The 19,956-nt window shown below is 28.8% G+C and overlaps 1 long non-coding RNA gene across 1 annotated transcript in view; it reads left to right on the forward strand.

Moving 5' to 3' along the window:
- Positions 1-2,773: 2,773 nt before the first annotated feature.
- The window catches only part of LOC111627988, a 41,385-nt gene continuing 24,202 nt past the window's right edge, over positions 2,774-19,956 (forward strand). The window contains exon 1 of the long non-coding RNA XR_002757100.1: positions 2,774-3,160. This is a non-coding gene — a long non-coding RNA (uncharacterized LOC111627988). The remainder of the gene's footprint in view (positions 3,161-19,956) is intronic.

The following is a 19,956-nucleotide window of genomic DNA, read 5'->3' on the forward strand; positions in this document are numbered from 1 at the left end:
CTTGTCTGTTTCTTATTGGACTTACAATATGTTTAACTGTATTTCTGATGAGATGTGAATATCGAAATTATTTCTTAAAAGTATTTATTTTTTATATGTATAAATGTCTTGATTTATTCACAAAAAAATGATTCATTTAATATTTATACATAAAGGCCACATGCCTTACAAAAAAAAATAATTTTTTTTGTCATAAAGTACAGATAAAAAAATCATCAGGAATGCTATCTACAAACTGTATATACGTATACAGATTCGAAATATTTACACGTATCAAAAACAACTTGTAAATTTAACCGTTTTCTGTTCAGTTTTATCGAGCAAAAAATTGGTTTAAATGCTTCAAAATCGTACAGAAAAAGAAACTTTTTTTCTTGCTTTACTTGCAATATTATAAACGTTTCGTGTGAAAACGAATCTACAAAACTTGTAAGGTACTGTATATCTTTTGAAAATTTGGAAATGGGCCAATAGCACGATATTCAACTTTTTGTTAAGAAATGTTTTAGCCGTATTGTCCTGTATGGTTTACTTCCATTGTTCTACGATATCTACATTTCAAAAACGACTTAAACATTTACAGAGTTAGGTTTTTTTTTTTTCCAGAATGCATTCAATTTATTGTTATTTATTAAGGCGAAAAACATATTAAAATACTTCGAATCTCTTTCATATACAGGTGTTTTTGCATAACAACACCTTAAATCATTCATACTCCCCAACCTACTTTCTAAAAAAATCCGCCTTCTAGTTCATTCTATAAAGACATTTCGCCTTCCTACAGAAGGGTACCACGATCGAGAGCATTTCAATAATGTTTTCCCTTTCCAATTTTAAATTTTAATCTCGTTTATAGCACGATAATAGTGTGACTATATATGCATGGAAAGCCAATTTATATTCTTCTGATCGACTCTATAAAAGATACTAGTTAGAACGGGTGTTAATAAGCTGACTCAATCGAACGCCCCCGTAATTGTTTTATCATCTCCAGTTAATAATAATGCTTAAAGCTACCGTGTGGGAACCAAATTAAATTTGACACACTGTTTCGAAAGTACAAATAATTTGTTCCTAAACTACTTAACAGGTTAATTAATTAGCAAAGTTATTTTAAATTCATTTTAGTAACTTATCTGGTGACTTTTTAAATAACTTAATTATTATTTAAATAAATTTACAAAGTATTTATATCCTTCAAATTTAATGAATTCAACATGAGCTATTCAATGAATTTTAAATGAAATTTACTATGGTGAAAGGATTTTTTTTTATTATTATTTTTTCCTATCTTTATTTTACGATGTCGGTTGTTGATCGATTTGTTTTTTATTCAATGAAATTTGATGAAGAAAAATTTCATTATATTTTTAAAAACATCATTTATTAATTCTTTAAAATATAATACATATGTAAAGATACTGCTATACATTTTAATTACAATTAATCATATAAAAAAGCTAATTTTTATTACATTTTATTTATTCTTAATTATCATAATTAAATTAATTTATAAACCTGAAAGGTAAAGGTTTGCTTTTTACCTCAAAGCCTTATATTAGCCTTCTCTTTAATTAAAACCAAGCGAATTTTCACAGTTAAAATTTTAATACACAATTCTTTATCGAAAAGATAACATCTTTAATTGTTTTTTTTTCTACTTAAAAATTAATTATATTAAGAAAAATAAATAAATAAATAACGACGATTAAGATTTATAAAAACTGTAACTTAAGTTGGGAGAGATTTATAATAATAAAATGCAACTTGAGAATGGGTTTNCCATTACGGTGCTGCCTGATGTGGCCGCATCTCTGCATCATAGCACGGCACGGCCCTGGCCTACTGTACAGTGTGAACTGGATATGTGGAGGGTTTTGATGATTTAATAGCTCATCGGAGAAATCATTTTGTACGATATCTTATACTACACGAAGTCTCATTAATGTATTCTCTTCGAATAATTCCATTTAAAATGATTATAACTGTACCCAAAAGTCAATATCAATGCATAGAATCTTCTTTTCTAATAAATTCAGATTTAGCTTTCAGACTGATTCTCCATATATTTTCATAAAGAATAAAAATTTTATTAAAATATATATATATATTGTATTCTGATTTAGTGAAAATTCGGCAGAGAAAGGATTTATATTGCAGTATTTGTGGAAAGAGAAAAAAGGAGAGAGAAGTTTTGGGAATAAGAAATGAGTTTTGTTTCATTGGGCTGTAATTTTTAAATTGCAGACCTGTAGATTTCCACTGTCGTCCTTCCTTAATTAACATACAGAACGGAATTAGGTAGATGAAAATCGAGACTAGATATGGAAACCTTAGGGGCGTAGGTCTCGATTGATTATAAACGAACTTCCGGCCTGGTTCGGAAATTCGTGTAATTTTTTAAATTAAAATATGATTAAAAATTGCGATGATTTCATAATTTCGATTTTTTCCAGTTTTCCGCTTTGAAAAAGTGAAATTAAAATTCTTGTTCCTTAACTCAAGTTCCTTGTTATGAGAACTCGGGTTTTTATTATGTTTAATTTAAATATCATTGTAAAGTTCAATCAATATTGTCAAAATTAAAATCAAAACAATTTATAAACCTATTAGATTCTACGAAAAAAATAGATGGAGTTTACTAGTTGTTAATAAAGTATAAAATAAAAATAAATAAATAAATAACGACGATTAAGATTTATAAAAACTGTAACTTAAGTTGGGAGAGATTTATAATAATAAAATGCAACTTGAGAATGGGTTTTAAAAAGTAAAGGGAGAGAGAAAGAGTTAAAAAAAATATTTCGAAACTAGTCGAAATCATTTATAGTCAGGAGGCGAACGGACATTAATTTCTCCGTTATCTGTAGAAGAAATGACCTTCTCTTTACCAGACATTTCTCCCTTAGAGACGAACTTCTCATATCGACCCGTTAGGATGATGTCGGACGTCTCGAACCCCATAGGACGTAGCCCTGTATCCATGAGCCTCTGTCAACTGCATCGCGCATGCCCGTTATGTTGATTACGTTAGAAGACTGGATGAATCGTGCGCAGTTGTCGCTACTTGTAGCTGCTCGAACATGGCGGATCGCGCGCTTAGATCACACCCCGTCACTCTCCACAGACACAACTAGATATGTTCTGGGTAGTACATCAGGTGAGTTGTGCGCTGTATGATAATCGCCGAGTTTCTCGCGTCGTATAAACGCGTCGTAGAGCATTCCGATGCACTTTGACCAGTCCGTTTCGCTCGATTGGACTCTCACTGACAGGCAATGTGCAGGTATGTAGCAGCTGTGGGTGACAAGAAGCGGAGTAGAGGGTGGAGGACCTGGCCGACTACACCGCAGTGAGGGCGTGGTCCGTCCCTAGGGCACGACGTCGCTAGCGATTTTCTTTCCTAAAACGCGACAAAATCGCTAAATAATTCTATTTTTTAATACATTTCGTACGGAAAGAGAAGAAGAAAACGTAAGAACTATTCGGTCGCATCGGGTTAAACAATTACAATCTTCACAGAAGTAAAATTACGGGAATGACAGATGGATCAGATGATTCTCCAGAACACGAAACTCGACCGTATAAATAATCGCCACCCGGTAACTTTATATCAATCGAACTGGAAATTGATGGTTGACAAATCGTCCTGTTACGATAACTTGCGTGTGTTTTTACAGTTGTAAGTTTCGTAAAGAATTTAAAAAAAAAAAAAAAACCGAAAAGGCATAGGTTAGTTCGATTCGGTATTATTATCTTTTAACTTTAGTTTTGAGGATGATTTATAGTACGATCGGTTATTAACGTGAGTGAATTACAGCGATTCGTGACGTGATATCTAGGAAACTGATATATCTTATTGTAATAATTATTATCATATATCAAGATAACTAATTAGTGAATGAAACGTTCGTTCGGTGCTTTTGAGTGACCGAACCCCGGGTACCTCCTATTTAATCGATAGAATTGTGTCGCCGGGAGATCTTTATTCGTTACAATTTAAACTCGACAAATATTACGAAAAGATAAATTCTGTGACGAGTTTAAGGGGCACTGGAAGGTTGTAAAGTTTGATGATAAAAGATATGGATGGAGAAAGAGAGAGAGAGAAAGAGAAAGGATATGGTTGTTGTGTAGTGCAAGGGTTTCTTTGGGAACAGATGTGACGCCGCAGCGATAAGAATATGAAACTTCTGATAATACCGTAACTACTGATTACTTTGTACTTACAATTACGTATAATTCGTTTAAAATATTTACATGTTTTAAAGTTAAATTAAATAATACGAAGCTATATAATAAAATTCATTTATTTTTTTTTTAATTTTTACTTTAAAATAGTTGGTTTTAAACGGCGGGGGGGAGTCGTTGCTATTGTTATTTTGTATTTTTATGTACTTTGAAATGATTTTTCAACCGAACGAAATGGTGTATTAGCGGATGAAGTGTTATAATATACGAAACATTCGTGACAAAGTATCTCGAGTCACGTCACTGCAACGCAGTATAGAAAATAGGAGTGCTTATCGTGTGACCGGGGGTCTTAAGAGAGAGAGAGAGGAAAAAAAACACTTGTGGGTGGATGTGTCAGCCTCGAAAAATTATTATTATTATCATTATTATTATATATTTAAAATGGTTTTTCTTTTTTTAATCCTAAGGGATAAAAATATATTTATATATCTGCTGCTGTTGTAACCAGAGAACCCTTCACGGTTTTATTTAGTATATAATTAAAATTTGGCTGTGTTTCTTTTGTTAAGGAAATGTTGGCATTTTTCGAATACGTATATAAAATGGGTTGCTGCTGTGTTTATAAATCCTTTTGAAAATGATTTTCTTATAAGTAGAATTGAAAGAATTTCAATAGAAAAAGAATAGAAATTTTTTCGATATTTTTTCAATGTGATGTTTTTCATTAAAGTTAATCTTTTAAGGAAGTTGAATCAATCCGCCATGGCGGAAATAAGGAAGTTAAAAGACGTGAAAGGAATTTTTCTTATTAACTGTTTTAAAAAGGGAAATTTGTATGAACTGTGGCGTGTTTTTACGTAACAAATAAGAATGCGGTTTATCCAGTGACCCTAACTGTGTCGAAAGCCTGTTTTACTGGTTGTTTCACTGACTCTTTAGCCACCCAGTTGTCCAAGGAAGTTTCATACATTATAATAATTCAGCAGGAAATCTTAGCAGGAAAATAATTAAAAACGTAAACTAACAATAGAAACAGATGTTTTTTATAGTTGAAATGCCCCTTAACGGAAGCGTTTTATAATGTCTTCTGTACTGTACTGTACATAAGCTAGCAAATAATAAGTTTGTAGTAACAATCATTCCATTCAACTCACATCTCATTGAGTTGTCAACTGCTAACGATCTGCCAACTCTGATTGTTCGGTCATCAAGAACGGTATTTTTGGGTAGGCAAAAGCAACATGGTATCACAACAGGAAGATGCATTGCTAACATAATTAGTTAGCTTTTTTTCTTATTCTCGGTCAGAATGAATGTTCTAATTATTGTTAACCGGGACGTGTCACATTACGCAATGAATTGTGATCTTGAATAGAAGTCATTCGTTGACTCAAGAAGAAAAAAGAAAAAGAAAAACTTTGCACTATGCAAACTTCACTTTCTTATAAACTATGAAGCCATTTGATATTCTAACCAGGTTCTTTTTGTAATTTGCCATCGTTCGGTTTGAGAAATAACCCTCTCCATTTACTTTAGAACATATTTTTTCTTATTTTATTCTAGGCATGTTTTGAATATGATGAAAACTTTTATTGTTTGTGAATAATACCGCTATATACCGAATCGAATCAGTTTATTTCAAATTGAAATTTTATTGAAAGGTAAAAAAGTTATTTTTATCTATTGATACAATACGTACTTCTTTTTTTTTCTCTTTTGTTTAATATTTTTTTTATCGCTCCGTTCGAATAATTGAGAATTTTTCAAAGGAATTTAAGAAAGAAATAATCTCGGAAAATGGTGTAGATTTATTTGATCTTTCTTCACCAATTTCTACTCCTGAAAAGAGTTTTTCGAAAAGGATTGGAATTTTTGAATAATTTCACACCAACTTTTCTAAGATGATATTTATTTATTTATTCTCTAAGTTTTCCTTCCTTATTTTGATAAACGACTATGTAAATTTATTAAAGATTGAACCTTCTTAATCATTGGGCTTTGGACAATTGCCCTGGAACTGTAACTAATAGGTCCTGCACCCAAATGCATACCAACTTTAAAAATTATGATGGGATTTTTTTTTCTCTTTCGTCTCTAAAAGCAAGTATATTCTTGCGAATATGCCAAGATTTATAATTTATTTTTAGAATAATTATTAGATAAATTGTCAGGATTTATTAAAAGCTATTTAAGGGGGAGGAAAAAATCAAACTCAAAGTAAAGATGGAATCGAGCTGCGTTGTTATTTTTTCAATGAATTTATCCGAGATGAGAATTTTTCTGGTTGATCAAAAGTCTGACAAAACTAGTGAAGTAAAGATTTATATTCTTCTCAGAGAAGACAAATTTTGAAAGTAATTTTTCCTATTCGTTCCGATGAATGAATATACGAAGGATATCGATATCTATAAATTCTAGTTGGTGCCTAAATATCGTTTGGAAATCAAATTTTGTCCATTTCCCAATTTTTTCTTGTACAGACAGGAAGGTTTGAATTTCTTATACGGTATTCATTTTGGTGGTCGAATTACATTTTGGCACATTGCCATATGCAATAACATTCTTTGTTTTTTTATTCCTTATTTCTTCTTCTTTTTTAAAGGAATGCACGGTTTGCTATTTCGTTCTGATTCCGCCTGTTCTCGAAATAGACTTTCGGTGACATGCACAGTATGTTTATATAGGCCCTATACCCATTTATGAGTACACGCGACCAGTGTTAATACAGATTTTTGGTTTAGTACGATATCAACATTTCTTTCTGTGTTTGCTATTCTAGGATGAAATTAAAGTTTTCAGTTTATTAGTTTCTAAACACTCGAGTCTTCGTGTTGAAAACAAGGATTTAAGAAGAGGTAAACAGAGAATGACGATTTATTTATGTTACGATTTGATCGAAAATAAAGCGAATATCCAGATACATAACAAGTCGTTCACATTTACTCGATTTTAGTCATTTTTCAACAGAAAAAAAAAGAAACTTGAGCACGAACCATAATTCTGGTTAGACCAGTCATAACTGAAAATGAATTCTGCACAAGGAAATGTTTCTCATTCACTCATCGTTGACCCATTTTTGTCAAGACAGGAAAAAAACATACAAAAAAAGAAAACTACTTTTACACGTCAAAGAAAATCGGCTAGACTTGTTTTACCTTTACAAATACTAATGTAATATTAAATTTAATGGTCAAAATATTCACCGGTTATAGACTAGGGGATGGAATTTTGTCTTTGTTTTGTCCGTCACTATTGGCAACCGGAGTGAAAGGCAATGGACTGATGTCCTTTATGTCTCTACGGGTCCTTTTGATTATCTCAGAAATAAATGAGCCGATTGTTATTAAAGTTTTAAAAATGAAACATTAGTTACTATTTTCGTTCTTAGTTTCTACGTAAAAAGTTTTACGAAAAATCATATTGAAAATGTAACTATATATATATATATCAGCCTAGAGAATTGATTGTTTTATATTTTAAATATTTAATAATGTGAAAATAAGCATTTTATTTAAAACTGTTAGGTCTGTGATATAAATTTTTCATATTTTATTTTTATAAATGAGATTTATATAACAGTTTTCATAACGTCATCGGCCGTAGTATACAGTCGAAACTTTATTTATTGATTTTGTTTAATGTTTGACTATTTTCTGAGAAACATTTTCGAAATTAAATCTATTAAACTTCGAATTTGGCAAGAAGCCACTTAAGATTTTACATAGACTTGTCTGTTTCTTATTGGACTTACAATATGTTTAACTTTAGAGATGTTTTGAGGAAAATAAATATAAAACAAATATAGAGACAATTGAAAAATATTCTTTATTTTGTTCATTTGTGTTAAAATATTAATATATATATTTTAATATTTAGTATAGAAAATAAAAATGAAACAACTAACGATTAAACTGTGAAGGAATTTTTCTAATTGTGTCAATAAAAAAAAAACTTAATAATTAATCGAGTTAATAAGAATTATATGTATAGTAGAATATACAAGTAAGGTAAACTAACACAGAAATTATATTTTTATAAAACAGATGTTTAAAATTTAAATTTTAAAAATTTACTTTCTTACTTTTGATTGAAAGATAAATGGATATACAAACATCCGTTCACTTTTGGTATGTTATGAACGGAAACATCCTTCCCGTTTCACATGTACAGGTTGAGTTTAGGATTTCCCGTATTTTTGGGCACTTCGCAGAAGCTTTTCTCTGGTAGGAAGCCAAAATTTAAGTAAAATGCAGACCGTTTGGATCTTCTTTTAACGCTGCGTCACTGTCTGATGATAAATAATGTCAACCGATTTCATATAACAGAATTTCTTTGGAAAACTTTCGAAATGGAATTTTTTAAAGCGAATTTTTTAAATTTTAATAATAAAGTAAAAAATCAGTGTTGAGTTTATATTGTTTTTCTTATTCCTTATTTATTTATGTGATGATAAGCCTCTTTATATATGACTGTATAAGTTATATATATATAAGTCATATAAGTACGCCATGTTTTTGATTTTTATGCACTCCTTATCATCATTTTTGATCTATAAGTTATGATAATCATCATCACTGACATGTTAAACTGTGTCGTTCTTCCATTTTTTGGATAAACGATACAGGGTTTAAGCCATGGCTTTTTTTCCCCTTTGTTATTTTATACGAAATTGCGATTTAGATTTCACGCCTCTTGTTTTCAAAAGATCCAGATATCTGATTGTATCACCAGTTTCGCGTATCCATAATTCAAGCAGATAGGCAATTTTTTCCTCAATTGTTGAATAGAGAACGAGACGATATATAAGATATATATATATATATATAATGTTTAAACGTTGACAACTAAAGATGAGATAGAAGGAGCAAAATCGAGAATCGAGCTTACAAAAAAAGACCTTGAGATCTGTATTTAAGACAAACAGGATAAAAACTGCTATAAATCATAAGATTATCCTGCATGATTAAACTAGCAATTAAAAAAGGGGGAAATCGTACACGCTGTAACAAAAACATGTTTACATTTCAAAAATTCTAAGTAATGCGAATTGTTCTGTATATTTCTTTCTGTAATATAACTGATTGGAATAACATTTAAAACATAAAACGGTTATCGAAAAGACTCGACAAATCGACTCGAAATTGTAAAACGTGTTAATTAATATCAATAATTTATTACTCTAATGACATCCCTCCATTAAAATATTATTATTAATAACCTTACACTTTCACCAATTAAGAATTAATTATTAATTAGATTTAGGTACCGTCCAGCCTATAAGTGATCGTTTTGCTTCTAGACTTATAAAAGCTTCAATAGTTATCCTAATCACAAAATTAACATAGAAAGTGATTTTATTAATTCCTTTCCATAATAATAATAATAAATCTAACTTTGATATATATTGATTTAAAATTTGTATTAGTTTTTTATTTGAAACAAGTTAAAAATCATATAAACAATTAAGTACTGTTTGCTTTTTTATTATGTTTTTTTTCTTTCTGTTTATACTTTAGCCAGTCATGTTCTTCTTTTTATAGGTTTACACATACCGTATCTGTACGTATATGCATACAGTTGATAGATAATTAAAACTGTAGCGAGCGCAAACTTGTTGATTTAAGGTATATGGTCTCGACTTCAGCAGACTTTATTACACATGAATAAAACTGTGATGAATAAATCAAGTTCTTTAAGCTATATTTAAATATAAAAGATGTCTATGTAAAGTTTTATCGCTTATTTTCGCGTATATATTTTAAAATTATCTTTACCATCGCGCTAAGTAAAACTTTTTTCACACATTAGTATTTACTTGTGTCTATCGAATAACCGAAGAAAACTGATATAGAGCGGAATATTTTTTGGTACTGTATTGTAAAGCTTTATTCGGTATTATTTGATTATCCGTGCATCGCTTGGCACGGATAATTAGGGACGTAACTGTTTTGAAAGGGCGTTAAAGATAACCGAATAAATGTTATTTATTTATTTTATAGGCTAAAACGATTTATTAAGAACGATCGCTGACCCGAACAAATTTGATTATCGAAAGTATCAAAGCCAATAAATAGATTACTTTTTTTTACAGTTGGAAGACGTGTGCTTGTTTGGTTTTTCAAGGAAAAAATATAATATAAGATTACTTTCTCTGCACTATAAAGCGCATTAAAAATAAACAAGTACAATTTTTAGTTTTTTAAGCAATGAATATATTATAAAGTATTCATAAAAAGAAAATGAATGTACTTTAAATATTAAAAATATATCAGGCGATAAACCCTGAACTTTTATAACACAGCAATAGCCTTGTTACCGATCAAGGTCGTATCATAGGACGTTTAATACTACAAGTTGGATTTAAATAATAATTAAAATAAAACATGTAAATTTATATATAACTTATATATATATACATAGAACAAATGAGTGTTTTTAAGTTAAAACAAACACTAATTTATGAATGAATTAGTGTCTTTTTTAATTACATAATGGACTTTTTCAAGCATGAAATTACGCATAAATATAATATGTTTTTGTATGTTTAAGTGAGGATAAATAGTATAAAATTTGAGAAAAATTTTTGAAACTTTTTAGTATTGATATATGTATGATAATGTCGAAGTGCAACGTTTGTTGACGCCACAGCTCATTCGAGGCAGGTGAATATAGTGTCGATTCCGTCGATGATGGTTTTATGATATTTGTATCTACCATTATTCCCTCACGCAAACCATTACACATCACGCAACCGATTGCGACACAAACCGTCGCGCCATCTCTTCGACTTTTTAACTACCACCCCCTTTTATATATATATATTTTTAAAAAAACACTGTTTTTCTAAGAATATTTTATACGACATTTTCGAGAAAAAATCGATTTTTAAGCGTTTAAGCACGAAAGAAAAATGTTTAATCTACGAATTACCTTATCGATATCTTGCATAAAATATCGATTTTATAGTTTTATCTCTAATTTGATAATGTAAAGCTTTAATTAAAAAGAAAAAAAAAACTAGCGAAAATTGCAATTTACTAGAATCATATACAAAAGGAAGTCCTTGTTAGCGAAGAGGCGAGAGATATTGCTATTCAAGCGTGACATCTTTTGCCTGTTATGTGCGAAGAAAATCCCAGGAAAGATCAACTGATCATTCTCCCAGAAATGAAGAAGAATCATAAAAAATAAACCAATATTGAATTTTTTTTTCTCGCTCTCTCTCTCTTTCTTTCTGTTTATACTTTAGCCAGTCATGTTCTTCTTTTTATAGGTTTACACATACCGTATCTGTACGTATATGCATACAGTTGATAGATAATTAAAACTGTAGCGAGCGCAAACTTGTTGATTTAAGGTATATGGTCTCGACTTCAGCAGACTTTATTACACATGAATAAAACTGTGATGAATAAATCAAGTTCTTTAAGCTATATTTAAATATAAAAGATGTCTATGTAAAGTTTTATCGCTTATTTTCGCGTATATATTTTAAAATTATCTTTACCATCGCGCTAAGTAAAACTTTTTTCACACATTAGTATTTACTTGTGTCTATCGAATAATCGAAGAAAACTGATATAGAGCGGAATATTTTTTGGTACTGTATTGTAAAGCTTTATTCGGTATTATTTGATTATCCGTGCATCGCTTGGCACGGATAATTAGGGACGTAACTGTTTTGAAAGGGCGTTAAAGATAACCGAATAAATGTTATTTATTTATTTTATAGGCTAAAACGATTTATTAAGAACGATCGCTGACCCGAACAAATTTGATTATCGAAAGTATCAAAGCCAATAAATAGATTACTTTTTTTTACAGTTGGAAGACGTGTGCTTGTTTGGTTTTTCAAGGAAAAAATATAATATAAGATTACTTTCTCTGCACTATAAAGCGCATTAAAAATAAACAAGTACAATTTTTAGTTTTTTAAGCAATGAATATATTATAAAGTATTCATAAAAAGAAAATGAATGTACTTTAAATATTAAAAATATATCAGGCGATAAACCCTGAACTTTTATAACACAGCAATAGCCTTGTTACCGATCAAGGTCGTATCATAGGACGTTTAATACTACAAGTTGGATTTAAATAATAATTAAAATAAAACATGTAAATTTATATATAACTTATATATATATACATAGAACAAATGAGTGTTTTTAAGTTAAAACAAACACTAATTTATGAATGAATTAGTGTCTTTTTTAATTACATAATGGACTTTTTCAAGCATGAAATTACGCATAAATATAATATGTTTTTGTATGTTTAAGTGAGGATAAATAGTATAAAATTTGAGAAAAATTTTTGAAACTTTTTAGTATTGATATATGTATGATAATGTCGAAGTGCAACGTTTGTTGACGCCACAGCTCATTCGAGGCAGGTGAATATAGTGTCGATTCCGTCGATGATGGTTTTATGATATTTGTATCTACCATTATTCCCTCACGCAAACCATTATACATCACGCAACCGATTGCGACACAAACCGTCGCGCCATCTCTTCGACTTTTTAACTACCACCCCCTTTTATATATATATATTTTTAAAAAAACACTGTTTTTCTAAGAATATTTTATACGACATTTTCGAGAAAAAATCGATTTTTAAGCGTTTAAGCACGAAAGAAAAATGTTTAATCTACGAATTACCTTATCGATATCTTGCATAAAATATCGATTTTATAGTTTTATCTCTAATTTGATAATGTAAAGCTTTAATTAAAAAGAAAAAAAAAACTAGCGAAAATTGCAATTTACTAGAATCATATACAAAAGGAAGTCCTTGTTAGCGAAGAGGCGAGAGATATTGCTATTCAAGCGTGACATCTTTTGCCTGTTATGTGCGAAGAAAATCCCAGGAAAGATCAACTGATCATTCTCCCAGAAATGAAGAAGAATCATAAAAAATAAACCAATATTGAATTTTTTTTCTTCCTCTCTNTTGTTATTTTATACGAAATTGCGATTTAGATTTCACGCCTCTTGTTTTCAAAAGATCCAGATATCTGATTGTATCACCAGTTTCGCGTATCCATAATTCAAGCAGATAGGCAATTTTTTCCTCAATTGTTGAATAGAGAACGAGACGATATATAAGATATATATATATATATATAATGTTTAAACGTTGACAACTAAAGATGAGATAGAAGGAGCAAAATCGAGAATCGAGCTTACAAAAAAAGACCTTGAGATCTGTATTTAAGACAAACAGGATAAAAACTGCTATAAATCATAAGATTATCCTGCATGATTAAACTAGCAATTAAAAAAGGGGGGGAAATCGTACACGCTGTAACAAAAACATGTTTACATTTCAAAAATTCTAAGTAATGCGAATTGTTCTGTATATTTCTTTCTGTAATATAACTGATTGGAATAACATTTAAAACATAAAACGGTTATCGAAAAGACTCGACAAATCGACTCGAAATTGTAAAACTTGTTAATTAATATCAATAATTTATTACTCTAATGACATCCCTCCATTAAAATATTATTATTAATAACCTTACACTTTCACCAATTAAGAATTAATTATTAATTAGATTTAGGTACCGTCCACCCTATAAGTGATCGTTTTGCTTCTAGACTTATAAAAGCTTCGATAGTTATCCTAATCACAAAATTAACATAGAAAGTGATTTTATTAATTCCTTTCCATAATAATAATAATAAATCTAACTTTGATATATATTGATTTAAAATTTGTATTAGTTTTTTATTTGAAACAAGTTAAAAATCATATAAACAATTAAGTACTGTTTGCTTTTTTATTATGTTTTTTTCTTTCTGTTTATACTTTAGCCAGTCATGTTCTTCTTTTTATAGGTTTACACATACCGTATCTGTACGTATATGCATACAGTTGATAGATAATTAAAACTGTAGCGAGCGCAAACTTGTTGATTTAAGGTATATGGTCTCGACTTCAGCAGACTTTATTACACATGAATAAAACTGTGATGAATAAAACAAGTTCTTTAAGCTATATTTAAATATAAAAGATGTCTATGTAAAGTTTTATCGCTTATTTTCGCGTATATATTTTAAAATTATCTTTACCATCGCGCTAAGTAAAACTTTTTTCACACATTAGTATTTACTTGTGTCTATCGAATAATCGAAGAAAACTGATATAGAGCGGAATATTTTTTGGTACTGTATTGTAAAGCTTTATTCGGTATTATTTGATTATCCGTGCATCGCTTGGCACGGATAATTAGGGACGTAACTGTTTTGAAAGGGCGTTAAAGATAACCGAATAAATGTTATTTATTTATTTTATAGGCTAAAACGATTTATTAAGAACGATCGCTGACCCGAACAAATTTGATTATCGAAAGTATCAAAGCCAATAAATAGATTACTTTTTTTTACAGTTGGAAGACGTGTGCTTGTTTGGTTTTTCAAGGAAAAAATATAATATAAGATTACTTTCTCTGCACTATAAAGCGCATTAAAAATAAACAAGTACAATTTTTAGTTTTTTAAGCAATGAATATATTATAAAGTATTCATAAAAAGAAAATGAATGTACTTTAAATATTAAAAATATATCAGGCGATAAACCCTGAACTTTTATAACACAGCAATAGCCTTGTTACCGATCAAGGTCGTATCATAGGACGTTTAATACTACAAGTTGGATTTAAATAATAATTAAAATAAAACATGTAAATTTATATATAACTTATATATATATACATAGAACAAATGAGTGTTTTTAAGTTAAAACAAACACTAATTTATGAATGAATTAGTGTCTTTTTTAATTACATAATGGACTTTTTCAAGCATGAAATTACGCATAAATATAATATGTTTTTGTATGTTTAAGTGCGGGTAAATAGTATAAAATTTGAGAAAAATTTTTGAAACTTTTTAGTATTGATATATGTATGATAATGTCGAAGTGCAACGTTTGTTGACGCCACAGCTCATTCGAGGCAGGTGAATATAGTGTCGATTCCGTCGATGATGGTTTTATGATATTTGTATCTACCATTATTCCCTCACGCAAACCATTATACATCACGCAACCGATTGCGACACAAACCGTCGCGCCATCTCTTCGACTTTTTAACTACCACCCCCTTTTATATATATATATTTTTAAAAAAACACTGTTTTTCTAAGAATATTTTATACGACATTTTCGAGAAAAAATCGATTTTTAAGCGTTTAAGCACGAAAGAAAAATGTTTAATCTACGAATTACCTTATCGATATCTTGCATAAAATATCGATTTTATAGTTTTATCTCTAATTTGATAATGTAAAGCTTTAATTAAAAAGAAAAAAAAAACTAGCGAAAATTGCAATTTACTAGAATCATATACAAAAGGAAGTCCTTGTTAGCGAAGAGGCGAGAGATATTGCTATTCAAGCGTGACATCTTTTGCCTGTTATGTGCGAAGAAAATCCCAGGAAAGATCAACTGATCATTCTCCCAGAAATGAAGAAGAATCATAAAAAATAAACCAATATTGAATTTTTTTTTCTCGCTCTCTCTCTCTTTCTTTCTGTTTATGTTTAACGAGCATTACTTTCGGTCATTAGCATTTATCAGTTGAAATAACTTTAAACATCTTTTAAATTTTGTATATTCCTGAATTTTCTCGAAAAGAACTCGCTGTACTATTTGAAACTTATAATTAAAGAATAAAGATTTGGAATTTTAGAAAAAAATAATAATAATTTAAAATGTTTGGGTGTTGGCAAAACATTCTATCAACTTACAGAATAATTTATAACCATAGAAATTTTCATACACGTATACTGTTATTTGTAATAGTTTATTCATATTTTTATTCCTCTAGTTGTTATAAAAGGAACAGACAGGTTATCTTCCTTTATACTATTTTTCCGTTACTTCGAAACGATGAAAAATTATCATGTTTTCAATGCTTAAGTGTGTTTTCTTTCATCTTCAAAGTAATTTATGGAAGCAAATATGTTGTTATCTTGTATATTTTACTCGGGAATAATTAATTTTTATATATGTATATAATAAAACGTATAATTTGAAAAATATTTTTAAAAATTCAAGTTCAAGTATGTAACTTCACAACATTAAAATTAACTGATTTAATACCTCACTCAAACTGGTGTCAATATGTCACTAAAACACGCGAAAAGCCAATATTATCCGTCAGCCCGAAGCGAAATTAAATAAATGTACCTGAATAACAAATACATGTAAATTAATTTATAAAAGGAATATATGAACGATATGAGGAAATTTATAAGGAAAGAGCAATTAATATAATTATTTCGGTTGATTATCTTTCGGGTTTATTTAAAAAAAAAGAAATATATTTTTATGCTAATAAAGGTCTTGTGGCAATAAGCCTATATATATATTTTTTATTAATCTATCGTTTATATAAATTAGAACTTTGACCGAACTTAGCTAGGAGCGATTGTGAACATCTATCCAGTGAATTTGAATGTGCAGATTTACAGATTACATACAACAAATATTTGAACTGTCGATATAACTAATAATCCTGATAGACGTATCCAATAACGAAACTAGCATTCGTTCATCTGACAACTGTTAATGTTGACAATTTCTTTATAGCAATTCGTTGTAGAGAATTTGATTTAAAAAAAAAAAAAACAGTAATTGTACTTGGGTATGCCAAACATAAACTGAAATTATAGATAAATTGATGTTAATGTAAGAATAGAGAAAAGAACACGATGATTTTATTAGAAAAGTTGAAGATAATGTTAGAAAATTTTACAGCATTATGCGCGTAATTTTAAGATCCTACTGCTTAATTGATATTTTTTGTGTGGTTTATACGTCAAAGTTTATTTTTCCTGTTATGTTTTTTTCGACTTAACGGCATTTCTTTGTCACTTCGGCAATAATGCTCAAAGATGTCATTGATACAATTTAAATGACAGACACAGAGTCTTTAAGGAAAGAATCTAACGCTTCGAGGTTAGTTTAGGGTCGCGTACTGTCATTTATTGTTCAGTAGACGACTTTTATTTGTGTCAAAAGTAATTTTTTTTAGTAACAGGTAACTACCGCGTACGTAGCATTATCCGTTGTTCTCTTTATCTAGTTTAAACTTTGTCAATAAAAATCTATTTTTGAAATTTATGAACAGAATATTGTATTTAATCTGTTTGTTTATAAGTAATAGATTTTAAATATCGTTTTATTTATTACTTATTTAAGAGGAAATTTTCAATTTTTTCTTATTTATTATTCGAAACTTTTAAAATAGAATAAAGTAAGAAAGTTAATATTGAATATGAAGAACGTTAGAGCATTATATAGAAAATATATTCGAAATAAATCCCGAAAAAGGCATTCAAACCAAAATGAATTCAACTTAAAGTATATTTATTTAGTCAAGTTTATTTTCTCATCGATGGTATTTTCTTTACTTAATAGTTCCCTGATCCCTCATCTACTGTACTGTGTATACGGTAGCAAAGACTTGTATTGAAGACGACTAACGAAATAGTCACGTTCAATTTCCTTACAACAAATTCAGATAAAAGAAACTGTTTGGTGGAAGATCAATAATTCACAACTATTCCCACGACTCGAATTACATTCAGGATTTTATTCGTTTCTGGTTGCCAGTTCACTACTTCGATTCGTCCACATCTAAATCGGATCCTGTCATATTAATTAAAGTGATATATTTTTATGAAATCCTTTTAGTTTATCCTTATGGGAAGCTTGCCACTATAAAATATTTAAGATGGCTTACATCCAAAATTTTTTTCATTTCTTTCTTCTTTTATCCTCTTTAGTGTTTTACATTTGTATAGAAGTCATTGAATGAGAACCGAATGCTTGTGTTAACATCTGCAAGGAACTTTCTGGATTGCGTGTTAAATGTTAGTAGAATGTAAACGACTAATTATGGTGGATTAGTATGACTAGTGCATTAAATCTGCAGGAACGAAACCAGATGCTTTTTTTTTTTTTAAAAAAACTATAAGACACTTTTATGTAAACATAAAAAGCTTTGCTCAGTGAACCGAGAAAAGTTTGCAAAATTTTGTATAAAAATAAGATAAATGGTGCCATAACTTAATGTATAAACTTTTATTTATTTTCCTCGTTTTTTAATTTATTAAATTAATTTTAATTCGCTCTGGTTTTGGTTTTGAATATGGATTTATTTAAGATTAAAAAAAAAAGTGTTAAAATTAATATTTCAATTAGCCAGTTAAGTAATGATATTTACATAATGATTGAATATTTAAATTGTTATAATATATATTGTTCTAAATTTATAATAATTTTATATTTTATTAATAACTTTTTTTCCATTTAAAAAATTATTGCAGCATACAAATAACTGAAATTACAACGAAAATATATTAAATAAATGAGAATGTTTTATGTTAAACATTTAATATATAATGTATTAATATATATAAAAAGGTTGTTTTATTATTATTATTTTACGTTTACTAAGCAAACATTACATAAGCATTTAGTATGACTATAAGAATCTCTTTTATTAATATAAATAATGTAATTGTTCAATAGTAATTATAATATTAACATTACTAATAGAGATTCTTATCTCGTCTTATTTTAGTCTAGTGAACTTTACAGTTTCTTATGAAAGGAAGGAAGATTATTTAAAGAAAGGAGAATTGAATCACTAAAGCAAAATTTGGCTAGTCAAGCACAAATCAGTTCTTCCTTCCTTAAATCGACTGATGTTGAATCACTAGTTTCGAAAGAAATAAAACATTACAAGGAAAAATTATAGCTTTAAATTTATCCCGTAAAACTCTTACGTGATATTTAAACTATTTGTTTATCGAATATAAGTTTTATCTTTCATATAAATTACTAAAACAGGACGAGAAAATTCTGCAAAAAAATAATATAAAAGAAAACTATTTATCTTTTCATAGATCATAAGTTTTTGACCTAATAAATTTTTGTAAAGTATTCAAAATATTTTAAAATTTATCATCAGTTCCTGTTCGTCCGAACCTGTTTTAGCCTATATATGGAATAAGATGATTCATCATAATGGGATTAAAACTAATGTTTCCTCATTGCATTTTATTTTATAATTATAATTATATGTATTATAACTAAATAAATGCCCTTATAACTTAAACCATAATCAATTCTATGGTAATAAAAGCGATTTAATTTACCGAATAAGGCAATAAGATTAGTGTATCCTTAATTTATTACCGAATAAATAAGATGTATATAATGTTTTCTGATTTTTTCAGTATTTTTTAATGTTATAACCACAAAAAAATAATCCTTTAACAAACTGAAATACCTCAAGTGAAGTAAACAAAACAAAAGAGAATTAATTAACTCGGAATTAAATAAAGATTAATGACAGCGCGGGATTAAAGGTTACAAGGAATAATTCAAATTTCAGCAATATCCCAAAAGAATAGTAAGAAAGCCGGGGAATAATTGATCGGCGTTTATAATGAAGTTAACCCAATTGTAAAGAATACAGTAATTAAAAGAGTGGTTCATTGTTTAGCGAGTTAGATAAGTTGATAGATTAAGATTACTGATCGGAGGAGTCATTTAAGATGAATATTTACTCTTCGATAAATTCACGACTTCATTCATTGATAGATTTTAAGTAGAATGAATTGTATTGTCTACAAAATATAGAAATATTTGACAAAATTGTATGTAATATATTCAATCTAAAATGATTATATAATCTAATTGATTGAATTCTAAAATTGATTTGATCTTGAAGTATTAAGA

Source organism: Centruroides sculpturatus, unplaced genomic scaffold (assembly GCF_000671375.1).
Source record: "Centruroides sculpturatus isolate CEXI.00-Female unplaced genomic scaffold, Cexi_2.0 scaffold487, whole genome shotgun sequence".
Classification (NCBI taxonomy): Eukaryota; Metazoa; Arthropoda; class Arachnida; order Scorpiones; family Buthidae; genus Centruroides; species Centruroides sculpturatus.